The sequence below is a fragment of the Pelodiscus sinensis genome, chromosome 22 (assembly GCF_049634645.1).
Source record: "Pelodiscus sinensis isolate JC-2024 chromosome 22, ASM4963464v1, whole genome shotgun sequence".
NCBI lineage: Eukaryota > Metazoa > Chordata > Testudines > Trionychidae > Pelodiscus > Pelodiscus sinensis.
The window spans coordinates 2,303,781-2,316,452 of NC_134732.1; the positions used below are offsets into that span (position 1 = coordinate 2,303,781).

At 55.4% G+C, this 12,672-nt stretch overlaps 1 long non-coding RNA gene across 1 annotated transcript; it reads right to left on the reverse strand.

The window, feature by feature from the left end:
* Nucleotides 1–2,991: 2,991 nt before the first annotated feature.
* Nucleotides 2,992–7,829, reverse strand: LOC142819354 (uncharacterized). Its single transcript, XR_012897231.1, has 2 exons — nucleotides 4,212–7,829; nucleotides 2,992–3,223 (listed from the first exon to the last, which is right to left on the reverse strand). It is a non-coding gene; the product is annotated as an uncharacterized LOC142819354 (long non-coding RNA).
* Between the last annotated feature and the right edge of the window lie 4,843 nt (nucleotides 7,830–12,672).

The following is a 12,672-nucleotide window of genomic DNA, read 5'->3' on the forward strand; positions in this document are numbered from 1 at the left end:
CCCTAGTTCCCTTGGGAGAAGGGGGTTATAGGCCCCTGAGCCCCCTACACTGGTTAGTCTGCTTCCTCCACGCTTCCCCACGCTCTCCCTGCCCCCTCCCCACGCCACACCCGTCCTTTGTCCAAAGCCCTTCCCTGGTCAGGTGAGAACCGGTTGGGCCATGGTCTATCCTGACATGAGGGCCACCCCCCCCCCCCTTGGCAGTGCTTACAGATGCAGGCCAGTAGGGGTCACCCAGAGCCCACAGCCTAAGCACAGAGACCAGTGAATGCCGACCAGAGTGGACAGCCCCCCCACACATCGCAGCCCGGCTCTGGGTAGGCTCGGAAGCTCGTCTCTCACCCACACAAGCTGGCTCCCTGGCTGTGCTGGGGGCTGCCGGCCAGGCCCTTTCTACCACGCCATGGGCAATCGGGGCCATTCAGGGCGGACCCGGGCTGCCCAGCCGCGGCAGCCTGAGGGAGCGGTGGGAGAAATTCCCAGCTACGCTCTCACAGCGAGCAACAGCCCTGCCCCAGGAGAGCGCCGCTGGAGAAGACGGCCTGGAGGTGGCTCCACTAACCCGAAGGGGCGTGACTAGAATCACCCGCCCACAGCGGCCGCCGGGCTGGGCTCGCTCGCTCGCTGGGGCTGTTCGGGTTTGACCTCGGAGGTGCAGGGCGAGTTTGTGCTCTGGGAGGAACACTCTGGCCTGCCTCCTCGGGACAGACCGGTTGGGACCCAACGAGTCATCTGAGTCTGGAAGCAGTCGGGTTGCATGACTCAGCTCCCCCTCCCTGCATTACCGCCGCCAAAGGGTGATTCACCCCGCACCGCACTCCCACTCAGCCTCCCGCTGGCCACGCGCTGGGCGCTGTACGCCCGAGTACCCAGCCTCCTATACCAGCCTGTTCGGCCTCTGAACCGGCCCAGCCCTGCTCTGGGTTACTAGCGACCTGGGAAGCAACGGCCCCAGCACAGACTCCTGAAGCCCCCAGCTCCCTCTGACTATCCCTTGGCTAGTCCCTGTGGACGCCAGCACGCCGCACTCAGCTGGCCAGCCCGCAGTGTCACACCGTCATGGGAGGCTGCTGGAACTGCCCCACAGCTCTCCCCCCTCCAGAAAGCCACTCCCCAGACCAGGCGCCTGCTCCTCTATTTCAGGGTCTCTGGGCCAGGATCTCAAAGCTTAGCTTGGGCTGTAGAGTCTGGGGGCTTTGCTCCACCCCAGCGGGGGACAGAGGTGTGACGGGGTCTCTGTCCATTGGCTCGGCTCAGTGGGGATGTAATAAACACCTGATTGCCTGTAATCGAGATGGGCCGGCTCTGCCTGCCAGACTTGCTGCAGGCCAGCTCCAGGTCACAGTGTTCTCCACTCTGATCACAGAAGCACCATTCGCCTCTGCCAGAGCCAGTCTCTAGGGTGCTAGATGCTCCTGCCCCCACAGGAGTTTCAGCTCTGCCCATGGGAAAATCCCTCTTGGAGAAGAGCAAGCCACCAAATTTGCTGCAGGGAAGGGCAGAACAGGCGCAGTCCAATGAGTTGTTCTTTGTTCCCCAAATAGAACATCACCAGCTGTCAGGCACTTCCTGTTTCTTTGAAAGGGGAGGGGCACATGCCCGCAGGGCAGCAGCGATCACAAAGGACTGAGCTGAGCCAGCAGGGCAGGCATTGTGGGATACCGGTGGAAGCCAGTTCTGTCAACAAAACAAACAGCAGAGTCCGCGCTGGCGCTTTGTTGACCATGAAGGGAGGGGAAAAGTCTCTCATAGGAGTGGGAGTGTTTTGTTGCTAAAACTGGGCTGTTTTGCTGACAAAGTCACATTGCAGTGTGTGCGCACTCACTACTTTGTCACCCAAAGGCAGTTTTTGTTGACACAACTTGGTCACGTAGCGTTCCATGACCTGGAGCGAGGGTTCGGAACCTACTAAGGCTCAAGGGTAAATCGTCTCACCGGGATGTTGTAATGGTTGCAGAACAAAGACAGGAAAGGAGGCGGCTCGGAGTTAAGAGACGAAATGTAACCGCACAAGACTCGGGAATGCCCAGGAGAGGCACCCAGGCTGCCTCGACTCTGCCCTGATGTGAGAGCACCTGCCAGCGTTGGGATATTACCCCCCAAGCCGGAGGTGGGTGGTGCACAGACACTGCGCACGCCCCTAGCACTGGTGCGGGTGACGAGGTGCTGCTTAAGCGAGTAGCATAAAGCCACACCAGAACCTCCCGCCTCACTCCTATTGTTAGCTGTGGTGAAAGCTCCGGCTGCAGGGAAAGGCTTGTTAGAGCTTCCCTGGGCTACAGTAGGGGACACAGGCCACGTGGGAGTCGCTCTCCTCCTCCCATCCCCTTCCTGCTCCCCTAGTTCACTCCCTGTCCCCATAACCCATTGTACTGCCTCAGTCTCCTCCCTACACACACATTGCTCCATCTCCCTCATGTTCCTTGCAGTCTCCTCAGTATCTTGTACTTCAGCCCCACAGGGAATAAGGAGCAATGACGGCCATCTTTACGAAGGGCAAACTCCCTTCTGCTAGCCAGGGAAGTGGCAGCCATCTTTACAGAGGGCAGCCCTTGACTTGTTTCCCACAGAAGATTATGGAAGATGGGCACCATGTGGAATAAGGTCTAGGAAGCATGAGCAGCACTCCTTGACTTTGCTCAGTTGCAACATGTGACCCGTAGCCCTCACTGAAAATGCGTGTGCGGGCAGGCTGCCAAAGGAGTGCCGATTCTCCCAGGACTGGTGGGTAACACTCCAGGTAGGTTCACCCAGAACGCTGCTCCTGATCCCTCACGCTGCTCTAAGACGCTACACAAGAGTTCACACCGCCTCCTGTGCTGCATGCCACTTCGCTGACTCCCCAGCAGCACATAGGCCCAGTAAGGTGAGACGTTATTTAAAAACTCTATTCACTGTACCAAGAGTTCTTCTAACCCCAAAGGGCCAGCTGCCTTCCCAGATCAATGTTAGTCTGGATCTTAGCCGAAATACCACACTGCCAGCCAATCCTTTAGCATCTACAGCTAAAGGTGTATTATAAAAGAAAGAACAAGAAGAGAGTTGCTAAATGGCAGAGCACCCCAGATACACACATTAGACTTCAGCGTCCATATACCAAGTTCATCGCAGTTTGCTGGCTTGAAAGTGCCTCTGGAGTATCTCCAGGGCTTCGATACGTCATCCCATCCTTTCTTTAGCACGTCGGTTTGTAGCTACGTTGCTCCAGGGGTAGGGAGCAGGACTGAAGACAAAACGGAAGGGATGCAGCTGCTGCCTTTGTGTAGCCTTTGCCCCATGACTGATTCCTTTCTCCCAAACCTCAGCATCTGTCCCCAGGCAGGGCCCTGCACGTCCCCTGGACTCAGTGTTAGCCCTCGGCTCCTTTCAATGGGGACTTTTTGCTGCCGCTGATGGGCCATTGAGCGGGCTAGCCAGGGCTGTTGCCCCTCTGCTTGGGAGTGTGGAACCGGGTGCGACTCACCCCTGTGGCGCCTCCTGCTGGTCACTCTGGGAATGAGCTCCACTCCGCCCTGGAGCGCCCCCTTCTGGCTAGTGTCACACCCACTGTTCCCTGGTTTTTTATTCATGGTTCTGCCACCTGACATTAGGGTCCCCCCAAGACTACAGCACCCACCCCTTTAGATACGGCTCTGCTGCTGGGCCCTCGCACCCTGGGGTCCTCCCCCTCAGGGAACCCCAACCCCTGATACCCACCTTGCCTCAGTGACCCACTGCCAGTCGCCACCTAGTCCCTAGCTCAGGGGCAAACTGCAGCCTGACATAGCCACTCACCATAGGCAAGGGGGTGTGGACCCGCTGCTTCTGCCTGCCCTGGCTGCCTCCCTAGTACTCTCAGTCCCCTGTCACTGGGCCTCAGCCTGGAGCTCCCCTGGCTCTCCCCAGCACTGCTCTGTCCATGGTACCTCAGCTAGCAGGCAGCAAGGTCCCTCTCCCTCCAGGGCTGGAGCGAGAGCAAGCTCAGCCTGGCCAGCCATCTCTTTTATACAGCCCTCCTGGGTTCTGATTGGCTGCCACAAGGACTCTTGTGATTGGCCTCTAGCTACGGTCCTCTGCCAGGGCTGTTTTAACCCTTTTTATGCCTGCAGCGGGGTGACCATCCCGCTCCGGAGTGTGACCCAGAAACAAGCACAAGTTTGAAATACAGCTCTATCACCCATTAATGACCCACAACACAGGCAGCCCGTTGGAGCAACAGATCCCAGACTGACCTAAAACAGCACCGACCGGGAACGTGTCCTAGAGGCTGAAGCTCTGTCCCGGCCTCTCTCCTTGGAGGCTGGGGAGCACGGCACAGGCGCAGCAGGAAGGCTCAAGCGGCGCTGAGACGGCCTTTCAGAAACAGGCTTGTGAAAATCTAAGTCCGGTGCGTTCGGCGGGATCGCGTGCCGGAGTGAAGATGCTTGTATTGCAGGGTCAAAGGGTCACCGCCACAGTAGCGACCCGCAGACAGAGCTGAGTACATCCACGCAGAAAGCCTTTCGGGGAAATCTGTTGGGAAAAAAAGTTCCTTTCCAAGTAAGTAGCACCTTTGTCATTTTTTATTGAAACATATTAATTCCAAGACCCAGCTGGCCACTCACGGAAAACGACCTCCACGTTTTCATTCTAAACCACGTTACAGAAGGGCAAAAGCAGCTCAGACTTTCTTAACTTTTGTAAATGGCTCACACCTCTCCGGAGCCAGAACTCCGCTTCAACCTCGTGACCATTAGCTGAGCGACCGGCCCTCAAAGGAACAGGTTTACGTGGAGGTGCTGAGAGAACTTTACGACAGCCACATGCAACCCAGTGCATGTTCCCCACCACAATCCTGAGACATGCACAGAGACACCGAATGCCTCTGGTTTTCCTCTCCAGGAGCTGTCTGCAACATTACCTGGGAAACCGGATCTCTAATTATAGTTTCAAAATGAATCATCAGCAAACAAGTTGCACCAGGGTGCTCCAGAGCACCAGGGTTTTGGTGAGGTCGCCTTTTCTGGCCTTAGTTAGCCCCCGTTTCAGCTGCGTGAGCCCTTCAGTCCTGGTTCTGGCTTTCCGGGAATGAGCAGCAGTTCCGCCAGGTCCTTCTCGGTGGTGAGTGTTCTCCGTTAGCTGCGGGGAGACTCAGGACTGGGGCTCTTTGCTGATCAGTGTCTGTCGCTGGCAGACACACAGCCATGCTCGGGTTCCATGCAGTGCATCGGCTGCAGTTTGCAGGAGAGTTTGGCTCCCTCGAGCTGAGCAGAAAGTGGCTGGTGTGGCTTCTAGAATCGCTGTCTCTTCTCCTGAGATGTTGGGCAGAGTCCTGGCTTGCATATTTATCCTCCCGTGCTGCTGACGCACAAGGCTGATGCTCACCCAGGTCGTTGCCACCGTCCAGTCTATCGTCTTCAGGATCCTCCGTAAAGATCTGCATGAGAACGACCCCAGCGAGGAAGAGCAGCCATCTCTTGGTGGAGTCTGCCTCCCGCCTGGGCAGGTAGCGCCTCACCTGGGATGGATACAGCACTCGCCTGGGTTTCCTGCTTCTCCTGGCTGAATGGCCTGGCACTAGCCCAGCTGCCGTCTTAGCAAGCATCGGCTTGGGCAGAGTCTTCGGTGTGCTTTCCACCAGTCCTGCTCTAGAGAAGAGGTTCTCTCCTGGGAAAGATGGCATCCCCTTCACAGCCCCCCCATGCAGCTGGCCCTGGGAGTGCTGGGACCTCTGGACTGTAGCACCCAAGCGCTTTTGTGCAAGAGGCTTTTCTGTTCTTTGTCTTAAAAAATGTCGCTCCATAAAATAATCGCGCGTTTCTTTATTCCTGGGAAGGCAGCTGCCAGGAGCTGACCTCCTGCAGTGATTTGTGCCTTTCAGGGGAGCTCTTATCTGATTGCACTCCCCATTCCTACCTGTGCTATAAATACTTGGAGAGAAGTTGTCGTGGGAGGAGTTCATCTGACTCACCAGCAACACCCGAATGCATCTCAGGTTTGCCCAGGGGTGCTTAAAATAAGCAGAGACATAAGAACACGCTCCAAGCCCCGGCAGTCTCACTCCCCACCCCCGGTTTTACAGCTGGCAGCCCAGGGGGTTTCAGACTTTTTTCCCGTGACCCAGTTGAAGAAAATCGTTGATGCCGCGACCCAGCAGAACGTAACTGGAGTGTGGGGTGGGGCAGGGGATGAGAGCTTTGGGGTGCAGCAGGGGGCGCCAGCTCTGGGCTGGGGCAGGAGGGGCTTACCTCCAGCGGCTCCCAGGCAGGGGCACAGTGGGGGGGCTAAGGCAGCTTCCTGCCTCGCCTGGCCCCGCTGCCCATGCTGTGCCCAGCAGCAGGTTCCCAGCCAGTGGGAGTGCGGAGCTGGTGCGCAGGGCAGGGGCAGTGCACGGAGGCCTGTGTGCTCCCCACACCCACCTAGGAGCCAGGCCTGCTGCCGGCCGCCTCTGGGGCCCAGCACAGCCTGCAGTGCAGGACAGGCAGGGGGCTGCCCCCCTGCTCACCTGATCCCCCTACAGCCAGGGGGCCCAGCGCCCGACGTTCCACCCCCCAGCGTGGGTCGCGCCCCGTCGTTTGAAACCCGCTGGCCTATCCCATGGCCCTTCCGTTGCTTGGGGAGGCTTCCCCCGGCACTAATGCTGGTTCAGCGGCACTGCTGGAACCCGCAGCCGGAGTTCGGTAGCATTTCCCAGTGTGAATGAGACGTGTGTTCCTAGAACAGCTGGGCGGGGGACCCTTTGTATCGTCAGGGTCTCTCCCCCCCTTTGCAGCTGGCCCAGAGGAGAGCCGACGTTTTCTGCAGGTTGCCGGGAGCGCGGCCGTCTCCCCTGGCCTTGCGCTCAAGGTGCAGGAGCGGCGCGGGTGGCTGCACAGAGCAGACGCAGCAGCGCAGCGTTGTGGGTGGGGTAGTTGCAGAGGTCGACGGTTAGCCCCCTCCTTTCGGGAGGCGGCTCCGGAATGCAGGGGGCAGGTCGGATGCGGCCGGCTCTGGTTTCCGTGTTATGTAAAGCGGGGAGGCAAAGCCAGCGATGGGAGGCGCCCTCTCGCCGCTGTTCACACACAGAACTGCCCGCTGTTACGTAACCCACCGTCCCTCCTGCCATCCGCTCACTCCAGCAGCCGGACGGGGGAGGGTGTGCTCTGCTTTGCCACACGGCTCTGCGGCTTTTATGACCACCGTATTCCTGACTGAACCCAAGTCTGACAGGCTGTTCCTCAGGTGGAAAACTTGCCTGAGTATTTAATACTGAGGTACGGGCAGGGGCCTAAAAATAGGATTGACTGGTAAGATTCTTCTGCAAGGTGAGGTAAAGTCTGAGGCAAAAGATGCTGCTTCCAAAATAATTCAACCAATTATTTCAATTAAATCTAATCAGGGCAGAGCAGTCCCTAGAGCAAGCCTAAGTCTGGGTCTGTTCCTTCGCCAAAAATCCCTCGCACCCTCTGTGCTTGGCAACTACATTTAATCATCAAGGTGGGCCTGAAACCTGCCCTTACCTGAACAAGATCCCCCTCAGCAACCTGGCCAGGCCGAGTGGCAGCGTCTCTCGGCTCTGCCCCTTGTTCAGAACTCCAGCTGTCACGCTGCCAGACCAACACGTGCCACACCCATCACTCACCCCCGCCACCAGGAGACTGGCTTACGAATCACGATATTTTAGAAAACCGCACCACCCTGGGGGGCTTTTTCTTTGCCCTCAGGCAGTGATGGCCCATGCCTGACCCTGTCGGGGCAGAGCGAGGGCAGCCGAGTTCAGCAGGGCCACTGAGTATGCTCACTACCAGCCAAGCGGCAGATCCGGGGAGCACACGATGAGCCCTCCATAAGCGGCCTCTGCCTGCTGGCGTCTGAGCCAGCTCACAGAGTTATAGGCTACGTCTACACTGGCCCCTTTTCCGAAAGGGGCATGTTAATTTCACAGGTCGTAATAGGGAAATCCGCGGGGGATTTAAATATCCCCCACGGCATTTAAATAAAAATGTCCGCCGCTTTTTTCCGGCTTTTAGAAAAGCCGGAAAAGAGCGTCTACACTGGCCCCGATCCTCCGGAAAAAAAGCCCTTTTCCGGAGGATCTTATTCCTACTTCAAAGGAATAAGATCCTCCGGAAAAGGGCTTTTTTTCCGGAGGATCGGGGCCAGTGTAGACGAGCCCATAGACTCTAAGGCCAGAAGGGACCATCCTGGTCATTGAGTCCAGTGATGGGCAACCGAGGCGAGTGAGCGGGACGTGCGAGTGGCTGCGAGACAGGCGTAACCACGGCAGTCTCCCGGGCTCGGGTAGCGTTGGCAACCGCGCTCGTGTCCCTACAATTCGCGGGGTGGGCCGACGGGCCCGTAGCAGCACTGGGACTGGATGCAGAAGGAGCACGGGGCACTCCCAGCCAATCCGCAGCCCCCTCCCTTCCCAGGCCCTGGCTTTACATGTGTGTCCCTTCAACACCGGCAGAAAAAACCAACGTGGACAGAAACCTGCAGGATCTGTTAGCCCTGCGCGTGCGCCACAGACAACACCGCGTCTCACGAGCCACGCATGAACCCCGATGGGCCACAGGCTGCCTCCTGCACGTGGCCGCTCAGAGAACCGCACCCCCATAGACCCATGACCGCTGGCTGAGTTACTGCCGTCCTTCTCTAGGATGTGCAGGCTCCAAGCTACACAGCACTCGCCGTTTACTCGAACTCTACCCAGCTAGCGGCCCCTGCCTCGCGCTGCAGAGGCAAACAGCCCCTCCCCCAGGATGAGGGGGAAATTCCTTCCTAACCCCAGCTACAGCGATCGGCAGACCCTGTGTGTGAAATGGGGGGGTCTCCAGTTAGTTCCCGGGGAGCATGCGTCCGCAGCACAAACCTGCCACGAGAGCGAACGCTTCTGGAACACACAGACGCCTTCCCAGCCCAGCAGGAAGGACGTGAAGGAGCCAGTCAGCCCTCGCCACGGCCCGGGAGGTCAGGGTACGGAACGCTGGCGGAGGGAGGTGGTGGATGGACGTTTGCCCTGCTGCTGCTTTTCTTTGCAGTCCCTACCCTCTGAATGCAGAGACATTGCAGGGCAGATAAACAGCTGTCGGGGATGATCTCAGGGGTGGGGAACCTAAGGCCCCCCCCAACTTTCCTAGATCTGGCCCCTCAAGGCTCAGGGCTCCCCCTCCAGCATTGGGGAGCTCGCGCTGGCACTCTCCCCCCTCCCCAGCTCTGGTGTGTGAGGGGAATGTGGGGAGGGTCTTCTGCTTCTCAGCTGGGAGCCATGTCCGTGAAGGTTTTTTTTTTTGTTTGTTTGGAGATTTTTTTGCTCCTCACTTGTGAGCGGCGCCCGACTGATTTTTGTGTGGGTCAGTGGCCCCCAGACCAAAAAAGGTCCCCTGCTCCTGATCTAGATGGTGCTTGGCCCCGCCATGAGGGCAGGGGACTGGACTTGATGACCTCTCGAGGTCCCTTCCAGTTCTAGGGTTCTGTGATTTTTGTTGCTCTTCTCTGGACCCTCTCCAGTTTCTCCACATCTTTCCTGAAATGCGGTGCCCAGAACTGGACACAAGACTCCCACTGAGGTCTAACCAGCGCAGAGTAGAGCGGAAGAACGACTTCTCGTGTCTTGCTCACAACACATCTGTTAATGCTGCCCAGCATCATGTTTGCTTTTTTTGGCAACAGTATCACACAGTTGACTTACTTCACTTGTAGTCCATTATGACCTCTAGATTCCTTCCTGAGTACTCCTTCCTGCTTCTAAATAAATACATTAATACATAATAATAATAATAATAATAATAAACCTGCTCTAAATATAGAAAAATAGAATGAGAGAATATAGAATCAAGGTGTTTTCAAATGCGGCCTTCCTCAATTCACAAGCATTTCCTGCATAAATCGTTTGATTCCAATCTAGGCATATGCTCTAAAATTACTTCTCACTGTTATCAAACACATGAATCATTAGGGAGGGAAAAACATTAAGCTGGATTAAATGTTCATCAATCCATCTTTCAGGTGCGGTTTGCTGTCGGGAGTCCTGTCAACCACCAGCTATTATCTCATAACATCTACATTATTTTGGGGGCAGTCATAAAGCTGGATGAGTCACTGGCCATTGTGGAGTATCTCAGCTAGCTTGCCGGGTGTATGTACAAAGGGATTCCATCACACGCATGCACCCTCAGCCTCCTTCACACTAAACAACTCCATTTTTTCAGTCTTTCCTTGCAGGCCATGTGTTCTAGACCCTTACTCCATTTGTGTGCTGGCCTCTGGACTGTCTCCGATTTCTTTACATTTTTCCTAAAATGTGGGGCCCCGATCTTGCCATTTTTGTCAGGGTTTCAGTTTGCCCACCCTGTTCTTTGGGTTCTCGGTTTGCCAGATTAGAACCATCCCCTCACCTGACTCCTCCTCCACCTGGCATCGTGCGTGATGCTTCCCATGTGGTGATAACCTCAGACGCCAAACTCTGTCTGTGGGGTTGTAACATTGGTGCAAAGCCAAGGAGCGCTGGTGCATCCTTCGCTCGGGCACATCGCTTGCCCAGGACTGGACATCACTAAATAACCCAATAACTTACCTCAAGGATGCTCCGCTCTTTGAAAGGGCCTCCAAAGTCATATTCAGCCCCGTTCGCTTGCTTGAGTTGTGCTCCTGGATGCTCGACCTCCCTCTCCCGGGACACATAAAGTTGGCCGTTGCCAGGTATCAGGACTACAGTGTGAAACCACCATTTGTTTTGAATATATTTAATAGCCCTTCAACCTTTCTGTGTCGGTCCACTCGAGAGCAAGCCGCTCCAGCCTGACGTCACGGCAGTCCCTGTTTTTCATTGAATGCCTTCACCCGCATCTTCCACGTGCAGTCCCCACCCTTTGTTTTTGACGCGGTACCGCGCCCCTCCAGCAGAAGCACCCATCTGCAGTTGCTATGAAAGGCAGCCTACGCTCAAGGTGTGCAAGTGGCATCACGAATCCTCATATTAGCTCAGTAAAGGCTTCCCACACAGGCTTATCGCTTGGTCCTTCCCCTCCTTTCAGAGCAGTTTGGCCACTAGCTGATGTAAAGGTGCATTAATGTGTCTGAATTTGGGGATGAGTCATCCGCAGTAATTCATGAAACTCAATGCCGGACAGGTCGGTTTTCAGTGCCTTGTTCTTCTCTGTGTCTGCCCGGATGTCATCTCTCAAGATCGTGGCCCCAGAATTTGACTTCCTCTTGTAGGAAGCAACACTCACGAGGATTCAGTTTTAAACGTGTAAAGACCAAATCCATCTTTTCCATATGACTTTTGGAGTATTTGGAGAACACAATAATATTATCTAGCTCTACCAATCATGTGTCCAGAATGCAATCTTTCAATGCTGCTTTCATTGGCCCTGGAATATAGTGAACATGTTGCACAAGTCAAAGGGCATGTATGTCCATTCAAACAGCCCCAAGAGTTGTCACTGTCTCTTGTTCCAACACTGCTACTTGGAAAAAGCCAGATGTCAGATCAAGATTGGAGAACACTCTTGCATTTCCCCGTGCACCTAATGATTCTGCCACACAGGGCAGTGGGTAGGCATCTTTGCATGTCGCTTTATTTTCCTGAAAGAATAGTAGGTCCTGGTCCACCATCCTTTTTTATCATGATCACTGCAGGTGATGCCCAGGAACGGTGACTTTCTTTAGGGAGTTTGCAATGCCAGACCCTGGACATGATTTTTAACCTCTTGAAACACTTGTGGAGACATTCTCCAAGGTCTCTGTTTTATCAGAGTGCTGTTCCCAGTTGGAATATGGTGGATTTCCATGGGGATAGAACCCACATCTTGCTCATCCTTTTCAAAGGCTTCTCATAGAATCAGACTTTTAGGGCTGGAGGAGACCTCAGGAGTCATCCAATCCAGCCCCCTGCCCAAAGCAGGACCAATCCCAACTCAATCAGCCCAGCCAGGGCTCTGTCAAGCTGGAACTTAAACACCTCTAGCAATGGAGATTCCACACCCAGGGAACCCATCCCAGCGCTCTCCCAGGAAGAGGGAGAACACTTGCTCTCTGTAACCTCTGAAGATGGGACAAGAAGCGCTAGGCTTATGTTGCAGCAAGGGAGGGTTAGACTGAACATTAGAAAAAAAGCGATTTAACTGTCCGGGTGGTTAAACACTGGAAGAAGTTGCCCAGGGAGGTTGTGGAATCTCCATCTCTGGAGAGTTTAAGAGCAGTTAGACAAACACCTGTCAAGGATAGTGTAGAATACCTACCTGCCATGAGCGCAGGGGACTGGACGAGTCCCCGTCCCATCCTACCAGTCTCTGAGTCTCTGCCCTGTGGTAAACTCGTATTTCGCACTTGGCCAGGCTTCGCTCCTGACTGAGGGTCTCCAGTCTCGCAGCAAACATGTCTCTAGTTACAAAGCCGATGCTGAAATATCACCTTGTACAGGGGACACGCCAAATAAGGGGGATTCATGCAGGCAGCAACTCACAGGCATTTGATACAATCCAAACGCTACACACACCTCCTACAATCCCATACTTATGTCAACAAGACTCACACCCGGATGAGCCAGACTGGTTTCCAACTGTGCATTTGTCAGTGTTCAACGAGGCATAGGGCCAAGCTGGCACCTGCTCCGCTGGCGTCACAAACTTACCGGATTCTTTTTGAATCCTGTGACACTTTTTGGTCTTCACGATATCCCCAGCAAGGAATTCCACAGGCTAGGCTATTCATTCCATGAGGGTACCCCTA